This window comes from Corvus brachyrhynchos, unplaced genomic scaffold (assembly GCF_000691975.1).
Source record: "Corvus brachyrhynchos isolate BGI_N302 unplaced genomic scaffold, ASM69197v1 scaffold112, whole genome shotgun sequence".
Classification (NCBI taxonomy): Eukaryota; Metazoa; Chordata; class Aves; order Passeriformes; family Corvidae; genus Corvus; species Corvus brachyrhynchos.
Genome location: NW_008236765.1, coordinates 45,922 through 55,886, shown reverse-complemented (window position 1 = coordinate 55,886; position 9,965 = coordinate 45,922). Strand labels below are relative to the sequence as shown.

The following is a 9,965-nucleotide window of genomic DNA, read 5'->3' as shown; positions in this document are numbered from 1 at the left end:
GCCTATGCCTCTTAGATATTTAGTGATATCTTTGAGAAAAAATGCAGCTAGGTTAAGAGCATGTATGTTTAGTGCCACTGACTGCTATGATTTTGCTGGTCCTCAGTAAAAATAATGTGTTTGCTAAAAGCCACTGTGACTTTGAGAGTATGACTGGCTTTTAGGTTACCTGGTAAGGTGTTTTTGGCTTTGGGGTCCCCATCCCCACCCACGTGTTCTTGTTCTTTTTAAAGTAAGAGGTTGAATTATCGCTGGAGTTATTTATAGGCCAGACAAAATAAGCCCTCTTGTTACACTGGGATTAACGCTGCTAATCTCTGTCTTGGCATCCTGGAGAGCACAGAGGTCAGCTGCTGGGCATAGCTGGAAAATACGTGTGTCCGTGGTGCACACTGAGCTGCACTTGTGAGCATGTAGTGGCTGCAGGGCCGGCTGGTCTCCTGTCAGGAATCTCCAGGAGCCATGCCACTGCTCCCTTACAGTGTTCCACAGCACATTTCACCTCAGTCTCAGCACCAAATAGCCTTTTCTTGTGAGATGCCAGCATGTCTTCATGTTAAGGAGTCCCTTTTATTTAAGTGTAGGTCAAGGAAGTTTGATAATAGAGAGGATTTTGACAACTCACTTAAAAACACAGGCCTGACCCTCCAAGCAGGTAACTGAGTGCTAACTTTAAGTATGTGAATAAGCCCCCTCTCTTTGATTCAAATCCTCCCCTGGGCAGAACAACATTTTGACATTTCTGGAAGCTATATTAATTTCCAGAAAGGAAGAGTTGTGAGCTGTCTTTCACTGAAGGTGTGAAACCCAAAGTAAACCTTGCTTTCCTTTGGTTCAGGCGGAGCAGGGATGCTTTGGTCTCCTGCAGCTGCAAAGTGTGCAGCAAACCTCACCTATTTAATGCAACACATGCTTGGCAGTGTGACAAACGGATCAGAAAGGTGTTTGCACTACTTAAAAAACAAAACAAATTTTAATACCTTGAAATACTCACAAGCAGTTATTTTCTGATTGATGTAAAACAGTAGATGGTCTGAAGAAAAATCTGGTGACAAAGAAAAGAAAATCAGAAATACAAATCCTGAAGTGAGGAGAGATCAGCTACAAAGGTGGAGAAAATGGGGAATCATAATGCAGAGGCTGCACCGAGGCCAGAATATCAGTGATCGTTCGGGGTGGGGATGATGGCCTATGTAATATTTTTTTTCTTAAACCTTCAACTTGATGAATCATGAAATCATAGGAGATACTCAGCTTTCATTAAAAAAAATACGCTACTGTGCATGTCACATGCTCAAAAATTTAAAAAAAAAAAAAAAAAAAAGAAAAACAAAAAACCAAACCCCAACAATATGATAGTGGAGCCAACACTGAACTTTCACTGCATGAAAACAAAGTCTCAGTCACCTGCTGTGTATGTCTCCATCACAATATTGGAACATTTTGCTTCTTCCTTCCTTTTATTGCTTGGGGTCTAAAATGCGGATATGTTCCTGCTTCTCAAATAGTTGTGTAATGGCAGATCTATATGGCATATAAATGATCCACTTCCTGGCTCTGTTCAGCACATAGCACACATCTTGAAGGTTCTGTCCCAGCTAGTGTCACAAGAGCATGTCTAGAGGGGTTTTTAATACAGCAGTAACTGTGTTGTTCTCCATGTCCAGACTGTGAGAGCCGCTGCTGGTGTCAGAGAGTTTATCCATGACTTTATTTCTGAGCACTGGAAATCTGGGTTCCGCCTGACTCCTGGCCCACAGGCAGCCTTGAGCACCTGCCTCACCTCAGAACTCAGACAGGTGTCCTGCCCCTGGGAGCAGAGTAGGAGAGCTTTGAGTAGACTGACTCACCTCCATGTATGAAGAACGTTCTCATCTATAAAATCAGTGCAGTGTTTAGCTACACCGCTGTAAAACCTTTAAAGAGTTACGGAGGAAAGCTCTAGCTGAGAACACTGCTTGGACATGAAACACCAGATATTTCATGTGCACTTGGAGTGTGAAACGTGATGGTTTAATCGTCTTTAAACTGCTGAATAGTTCAAATGCCGGCACCTTGATTACCGTTCATCAAGCATTTCTTTCCTCACATCTCTCCCTACTCATAACTCTTTCCTCTGTACAATACATAAATTGGTTTTAAATCAATCCCATGAGGATAAAGCAACTTCCTGCAAAAATGTTTAAAGTCCCTTACAGAAAGTATGTATTAAGGCAAAAGAGAAGTAGAAAACTTCCTTTATGTGGGTGTTGTTTTGGAAGTGTTTCTTGCTGCTTCTGAATAAACTGTTTTCATTCCAGTTACTCAAACTGAGTGTTAGAAACAAAATAAATTCTAACTTTATAGAAATATGTTCTTTTTGTATTAGAACTTTGAAAGAAATTGGTAATAGAGGCTCTCAAGTGTTCAGCAATTACTGCACTAAATTGATTTTTTTGTCTTAACTGAGTATGTGGGTTATTTTCTATTTTGTAATAATTCAGTCGGTGTGAACAAAGCACTGTCAGAGAGTGGGTTTGCCCAATAAGCTCTTGTACTTCATTTTCCCCTCTTATCACTTCATTGTTGCCTGTTTTGCTTCTGGTCCCCTGACAGCCGTGAGAAACATCATTTTACACATTTAAGTGGCTGCACAATCTTTCTATCTCAGTAAATCCTGTGTCTTAGTTTTGGACTGCTGACCCTGATGCGGTCTGGTTTAGGCACGATTACTGAAACCACACAAAATGTTTATGATGAGCTAAAAGCTAAGAAAACCCCAGGAGACAACTGGTTTGGGTTCGGGTTTGCATTTTTTCTAGGATGAAGTCATATCCCAGCTCCACATCTCAAAGGCAGGAGTAGTAATGAAAGGCGCTTTTGCTTTGCTTAATTATATATACAAAATTGCAGAAAGAGTTTGGTATGTTGTGAAACATCTTGGCATGGAAAATATGTTGACGTGGGGGGAATAAAAAACAAAGTAAAAAACTGGAATCACTTGGAGCAGAGGGGTGGCACAAATCAGCCAGAAAGCAAGTGCATCCTGTGAAGGCTGCTCCGGTTCGGAAGGTCTGAGCAGCCCTGGAGGCTCTGTGGTGACCTTGTGAACACAGCCAAATTTTCATCCTTTTCAGTTTCTATCATCTCTTCTAATCAGGAAGGAAACAAATGGAGCCGTGGAAAGCAACTAAGTTGCTGATTTCCAGCTTCAAAATGGAAACAAACTGAGGAGCCAGCTAGTGAAAATTCAAGGTGCAAATAGCTGACATCAGCTTTGGTGACACCCAGCGCAGCTCTCATTGATCCTGAGGTCAAGAGTCTTTTAGTGCAACATGAGATTCGGTCATTTGTACTGCAGCCAGCGTTGGGACCAAACAAAATATAAATTCCTTGTTGAGATGACAACCCTTGGCCAGTTCAACACAGCAAGGCAACGTGAGGAAAACATAAAGGCACATGTGCTTATAAAGGCACATGTGCTTGGTAGAAATCCAAGGGAAAGTAGTTGGAAAGAGCTTGTTACGGGCTCAGAATTGTTTGCATCTGACCTGGTAAATTGCTTTACATTAATAATAGTCTGTTTCCTTTCTGGAACAGAACGGTCTCCTGTGTTTGTGCTGATGACCAGGTCTCTGACTTCATTTGATAGGGTAACATGTTCCTGCTCTCTCTGTAAGAGCGTTCTGAGATCCCTATATTTGGCCTCTTGCAGTTGAGCTCTTCCCTGCCTTCCATTGTCCAGGTTCCTGGTCATTCCCAGCTCACCAGCAGTCTAGTTGCTTTCATTCTTTCTTAGAAGCAAGGCCTGATCTCTGCCTTGCTGCAACTACTTACTTTTGCAGTCCTAAAAACGTCTGAGGAGTTTATTTTATAGATATGCAGTGTGCTCTGTGCAGCCTTTTTAAGGAAGGCTGCCATCCCAACTTACTTAATGAGTAAGTCTTGCAAAGTGGTTCTCTTCCTTGAAAAAGTTACACATGTGACGTGGCCTTTCTCAGCAATTCCTAATAGCGGTAGGCGCTTTATGAAGGGCCTGCTGACAGCACACAGGGATCTGGCTGGTGGCAGGGTGTTTCCTCCCTGAAAGCTAAACTTTGTTACAAGAAAACTAAAATGCCCAAATTCCAACACTAATACCGTTTGCTGCTTCTACAGCTGCTTTTGAGATAAAAAGGACAAAACGTGAAGGTCAGGCGCAAGTGATCAGCCTGAATAGTATCCTAATTCCAGCAGCATACAGATTAGACTGTGGCATCCTTTGTTTAAGTACTTTTGAGAACTAAATGCATTACTTCATAAAAAGTATACAAGTGTCACCGAAAACCCCCAGAGGCATTGATGCATCCCAAAATTACTTGTAGCAGTGAAGTCTTGGAAGAGCCACAGGCACTGAGGTTCAAGAAAAATTTTATTTCTAATCTTTTTATTTTACCCTATTTGCAGAAGTGGATTTTACTGTGGTGAATTGTTTTATAAAATGAGCAATGGCCTTTTTCCCCCCTCCGTGTATTTTGTGAGTCCTAGAGAACTGCAGTAATATCCCTGGTCATTAGTCCATATCCTAAAAATACGTAGTTCTTGATATAGTCTTACAAGCTTCCAGAGAGGGGAAAAAGCTCTCTGGAACCAAGAGCCTGGAAAGAAAGAATGTGTTTTGGGTCACAGGTGAACACTTCGTGTGCTGCTGCTCATTAAACCACACTGACTACAGATGTCATTGCTGGCTGACTCCTACCTTTAAAAGCCCACTTATAAATACAGTTATAAATTGCTTATAAATTGTTTAATTTTGCAGACAGGTTATTTCCATTCACAAGTTGTCAGCTGAGAGTACATTTGAAGTACTATGGAGGTATGAACTCTTAATTTTTGTTTGGTTAAAGAAATCATTAAGACTTCTGCGAGTTGTTCAGACAATGGCATTTGCATCCAGCCTAAGGAAAGGGAAGAATTTTGTCTAGTGTCATTGGAAGTTACATGGCACAACAGAATTGGTGGGAAAGATGGAGAAAAGAGAATTGCTGCAAATTTCTGCCAGATCTAAGTGGATACAGAAGTACTGTAATAATTGTTCATGATTTTGCAGTAGCCTTTCCTACAACAGCCGTCCATTGTTCCACAATGCGAACAATGGAGGCAAGGCTATTGCATACCCTGGTGACTGTCATTCCATGCTCTGCTGCCCAAGTGCATATTAAATGGCATAGGTGAGATGGGAATAATTTTCTGTCCCGGATAAGAGAGATGATTTTTAGGGGAAGAACTATGTTGGATGTCTGTTAATTTCCTTTGATGTAAGGGCTGTTTATGTACGAGAAGCTGGTTGTTGTTTCTCCATATTTACTACTAGGAAGACAGGAATAATTTGTCTTAATCTGCAGGAGAGAAAATTTAGACTAGGTGATGAGAAAACCTTTCCTGTAATTAGAGTGTAAGGAATCAATAGAAGAAAACTCATTAAATGCAGTATCCCTAGCAAAAAGGTGGTGGAAGCTCTAAATTTTTCAATGTTCTATTGATTCTTTTTAAAGGCTAAATAGATAAGTATTCAGAGGTTGAAGTTCAATTGTAGGTACACATAGTGGAGCTGAGTAGATTCATCTGAACTCAGTATTTATACATATGCATTCATGACAAGGAAACTGACTCAGTGGAACTTGATGTGACCTGTAACAGAGATGTTAAGAACTTTGGAATCAATGGTTCCAGCCCACAATGTGCTGGCTGCTTTCTTTTACTCTCCTGTTCATCTGTGCTTGATTGGAGTGGGCCTTCAAGCTGCTATAATGTGGACTTTACTGAGGACATCATTTCAAGTTTGTTGCAAAGTCAATAAAGTAGTATAGCTTAGCTTACAAAACACATGAAAACTAGATTTAACAGTAAAAGAAAAAACTACTTGTGTGGCAGAAGGACGTGTATAGGGCCATAAATCAAGATTTGTGACAGGATATATTTGGAAAAAGGGACTGTGAGCTAAACCCAGCAAGAGTGTAAAATGTTTTCCAGGTTCACTTTTTAAATTGGCTGGAAAGTTGAAAGATGATTGAAACAATCTGACAAGCCTTCAAGACATACATTTTTTCTCAGAGCATGCACTGGCTTTCCAATGCCTATAAAATTGTGTAATCAGTTTTAAAAAGATCCTTTCTGCATTTTTTCCTGTTTTTTTTCTCAGTTTGCAATTGCAATAACAATTTCTCTACAGGATCCTGGCCTATCACTTCCTTCTAGCCTTTGATTAGTCTCTAGAAAATGCCTACACGTGGTCACTGCTGTTTAAACAGATCTGTCACAAGTAATAGTAATGCTTACAGTCTTTGTGAAGGGTGATGAATTCAGACTTGCAGTGTCCTTGAGAGAAGAAGCAATCCAATGAGCCATGAACAAAACCTGAGCACTGCCCAGGTAAATGTGGTTGTTGCTAACAAGGGCAGAAAGAACCAAAAAGGCAGGAGCACTTGAGACTGCATCCAGCAGGCCTGGCTGTTCAGGGTGAGGGATTCATCGTTCATGAGCGATTCCTGCAGACCTCCCAATCCATGTGCACCACCAGAGAGGCATCAGCATGGACAGGGGGTGAGGAGAAAATTGCTCGAGATTTGGTAGAGTAAGGGCAAGATTTTAGGGACAGCCCAGCTGTGCACCGTGCTAAGTCCAGGTTTGGCAGTAAGATAAAGCAGTGACGAAAATGCAGCACGCATCAGCTGATATCGCAAACCTTTGCCACTGCCTGTAGTGATTAAATTCTGGGGGCTCAAGTTCACTCCAGCATAGCAGGACCAGTTCAGACGTGAGTTTAATTAAATCACTGCAGTGTGCACACTGCTCAAGCAGTTTCTAAACTGGTCTAATTAAATCAATCAAGGCAGAGTCTTTATTCAAACTGTTGCTCAAGTACTTCATCTGTGATCAAAGAGATCATTTCTCCCTGCTCCCTGTGTGCTGTGGGTATCCCTGGAGGGTAGCAGGGCACTCATGTTTATTTGTTGCTATCCTCTCCTGTATCAGACTCAACTGTTTAGAAAATAAATCAGCCAAGTGCCACTTTCAGACCTAAGGCAGCCTTATCTGCTAAGTTACTATCTGTTAGCACTACTATATGAAACTCCACTAAAAGGCTAGAGGAGGAAATCTGGTAAAGACTGGACTGGACAATGTTGATAAGGCCATGACCCTGGTATTGGTATATAAAACATGAATAAGATAGAATTACTTATTTCGTGTGCTCTGTATTTGTATCAAAAAAAGAAAAAAAATATGGCTAATTAAGCCCAAAAGCAAACAATTTAAACTGCCTCTGGGAAAAAAATATAACTATGCAACAGCAGATAGACATAAATATACATAGGAACAATTTTATCTATGTATGTAATACTGGACTAACCTGTAGAACCCTTTGCCACTAAGGTCATGGAGCTTAATAGCTCAGCTAGATGCAAAAGAGACATCTACTTGGATAACAAGAAGACTCACCATTCCCTCAAGCAGCTTCATTAATTATTCAGTCATTAAAGTGCAGTATTAAATTTAGTGCTTCATTCCAGGTGATAGAAAAAGTGTTTTCATTATTTTGATATCTATTGTTTACTTTTTCCTTTTTAGCATCTGGTGTGGTGCATGTCCAAAGCCTGGATGAGTCAGTGTCAGTTACCAAATTATACTTCACGCAGCGATATATTTTGATATCGTTATGTAAATACTGTGGTTTACCTAAACAGCTCCTCTGTCTCCAGAGCACATATCTGTGTGTGCTAGAATTTTTAAGCAGTATTAAGATGTAAACATTTTTTTAAAAGAAACCCAGTCCATTTATTTAAAAGCAAAACCTGTTGTCTTCTGTTGGGGGAAGTAATGCTATTGTTTTCTTAGCTTTCTCATGTTTGATACAGTTTGAAAATTTAGAAAAATTGTCTCAGTTGTGCTTCATTCAATTTGAATTCATTGATTCAGTAAGTGTCATTTCCAAAAGCGTTTTCAAGCCTCACTGTCATTATAAAGCCAGACACTTTTGTGTGGATAACTCTGGAGTTATCTGGAAATGAAAAACACTGGCTGTGACCTAAGAAAGCAGAACCTTCCTACATTTCCTCCTGCTTGTTTCCATCACCAAGGGGTGCTTACTGACAGTAGCATCTATGCTTAAATATCTCTTCCTCTCATGTTTATTCAGCTGGGAATACATAATTCCTTAGATAAAGTACCAAAATCTCGAGATGGGCTTCTGCCAGCCTTAACTGCTTCTGAGAAGATTCTGCTTGCATTTGTGAACACACTGCCTTGCACACAGAATGCTTTAAGGCATGGAAGAATACAGAGCCTAGATTATCTTAGCATAGGCCTGCTACAGAAGGCACCTCTGTCTACCAGAAAATGTCTACCACATTATGATGCACTTAATTTAACAACTGTGTGGCTAAAGTCACAGCTTCATGCTATGATTTCTGAGTAGTCTACAAAATGGGATCCAGGCCTTTATTCTTGCAGAACCCATTTACGAAGCCTAAATGACTAATGTGCGTTGTTCTGTACATTTTACATATTGGTACAGAGATTTGCAAGTTGCCTCTTCTTCTAGAGGAGAGGAAATAAATTATCTCTTTTAGTGCTGTGTAACTCTTGTATAGTACAAAATTTGGTCTGAGGAGCTAACTTGCCCTGTGTGCAATGATACCAACTCAGCTCTTTGAGAAAGGGAAGAACAAGTCATGAACTTTAATATTTCCATATCTGCGGGAACAGGTGTGCGTATTTAGGGCAGAAGTTAGTAGCAGCAGACACTGAAACCCTGCATGCTGGAAAATGATGGAAGACAGTTAAGTGCAGCACATATTTTCTTCTGTTTCTCTGCAACTGTGTCTGGGGTTCACAGCTACGTTGTTATCAAGTGAAATCATTGCTCATCTGAAATAAGGTTAAGTTGCACAACTGGGTGGCAAACAAGCCCGTAAATGTGGTTTTGGGAGTCAGAAACACTGTCACTGCTAACCAGTGACAGGAACCTTAGAGGGGTTGCACTGTTTGCCCACAAATTTCATCGTAGGCTTTTACCGCAGCACCAAGATGGGGTTTGCATTCCTTACCATCATCTGGGCACAGAAAGGAGAGCAAGTGTATCCTTCTGCATCAGCTTAGACCCTTTCTGGGGCTCAGCTTATCCTCTGGTGTGCCTTGTCAGCTCTGATGACTGCATTTATGTGCAGGTATCGACATACTCGATACACAAATGCTCAGCTGGGCATTCTGAGAGTCACCAGAGGAGATGGAACTGCAGTGATGACCGAGATGCCAGAGCACATGCTGCACCCATCCATCCCGGTGAGTCTGATGGTGCGTGGCCGTCCCACCCTCCCTGTGACCCTGGGACAGAAGGGGGAGAACTCAGCATCTAACATAGCGTTAGCAGCAAATGGTCTTTAGCTGGCATCCTTCAGCTAAAGCCTATGAGGAGACAAAAATGCTACTACAAAGAGTACCAGCCTGATAAACAACCACCACAATGCCCCATCTGATGTGAGCATGAATCTTCTGCTGAGCTGTGCTCCGCAGTTCTTCCCCAAACGTGCTTTTTGTCTCTGAAAAAATGCATGTGCAGCATCATTAAAAGCAGGATATAAACTTGGCTGTCACTGGTGAAGTAGATAAAGAACGGCTTGATGTTCTTTGAAGTACAGAACCCACAGCATATCTAAGAGTGTAGAATAAATTGCCCAGTATATTCTAGAGGAGAAACAATATGTCATGTTATTAAAGACTCACTAATGCACAAAAGAACAGGCTTAAGGTGGCAGATTCAACTTGGCATTATCATTTCTTAGGCTTTCCCTCTCCGGGTGGCATATATAATTATCTTATTGTTGCAGGACACAGTGGGAATTTCACTGTTGATCATTGCAACTCCCAGAGTAAATATCTGTAATGAATCACTTCTTTTTTTTTTTTTTTTTTTTGTTTTTTCGGGGGGGGTGGGGGTCAACCCATTT

At 41.0% G+C, this 9,965-nt stretch overlaps 1 long non-coding RNA gene across 1 annotated transcript in view; it reads left to right on the top strand.

The window, feature by feature from the left end:
* The first annotated feature begins 1,309 nt into the window (after positions 1-1,309).
* The window catches only part of LOC108444944, a 44,035-nt gene continuing 35,379 nt past the window's right edge, over positions 1,310-9,965 (top strand). The window contains exon 1 of the long non-coding RNA XR_001859661.1: positions 1,310-9,300. This is a non-coding gene — a long non-coding RNA (uncharacterized LOC108444944). The remainder of the gene's footprint in view (positions 9,301-9,965) is intronic.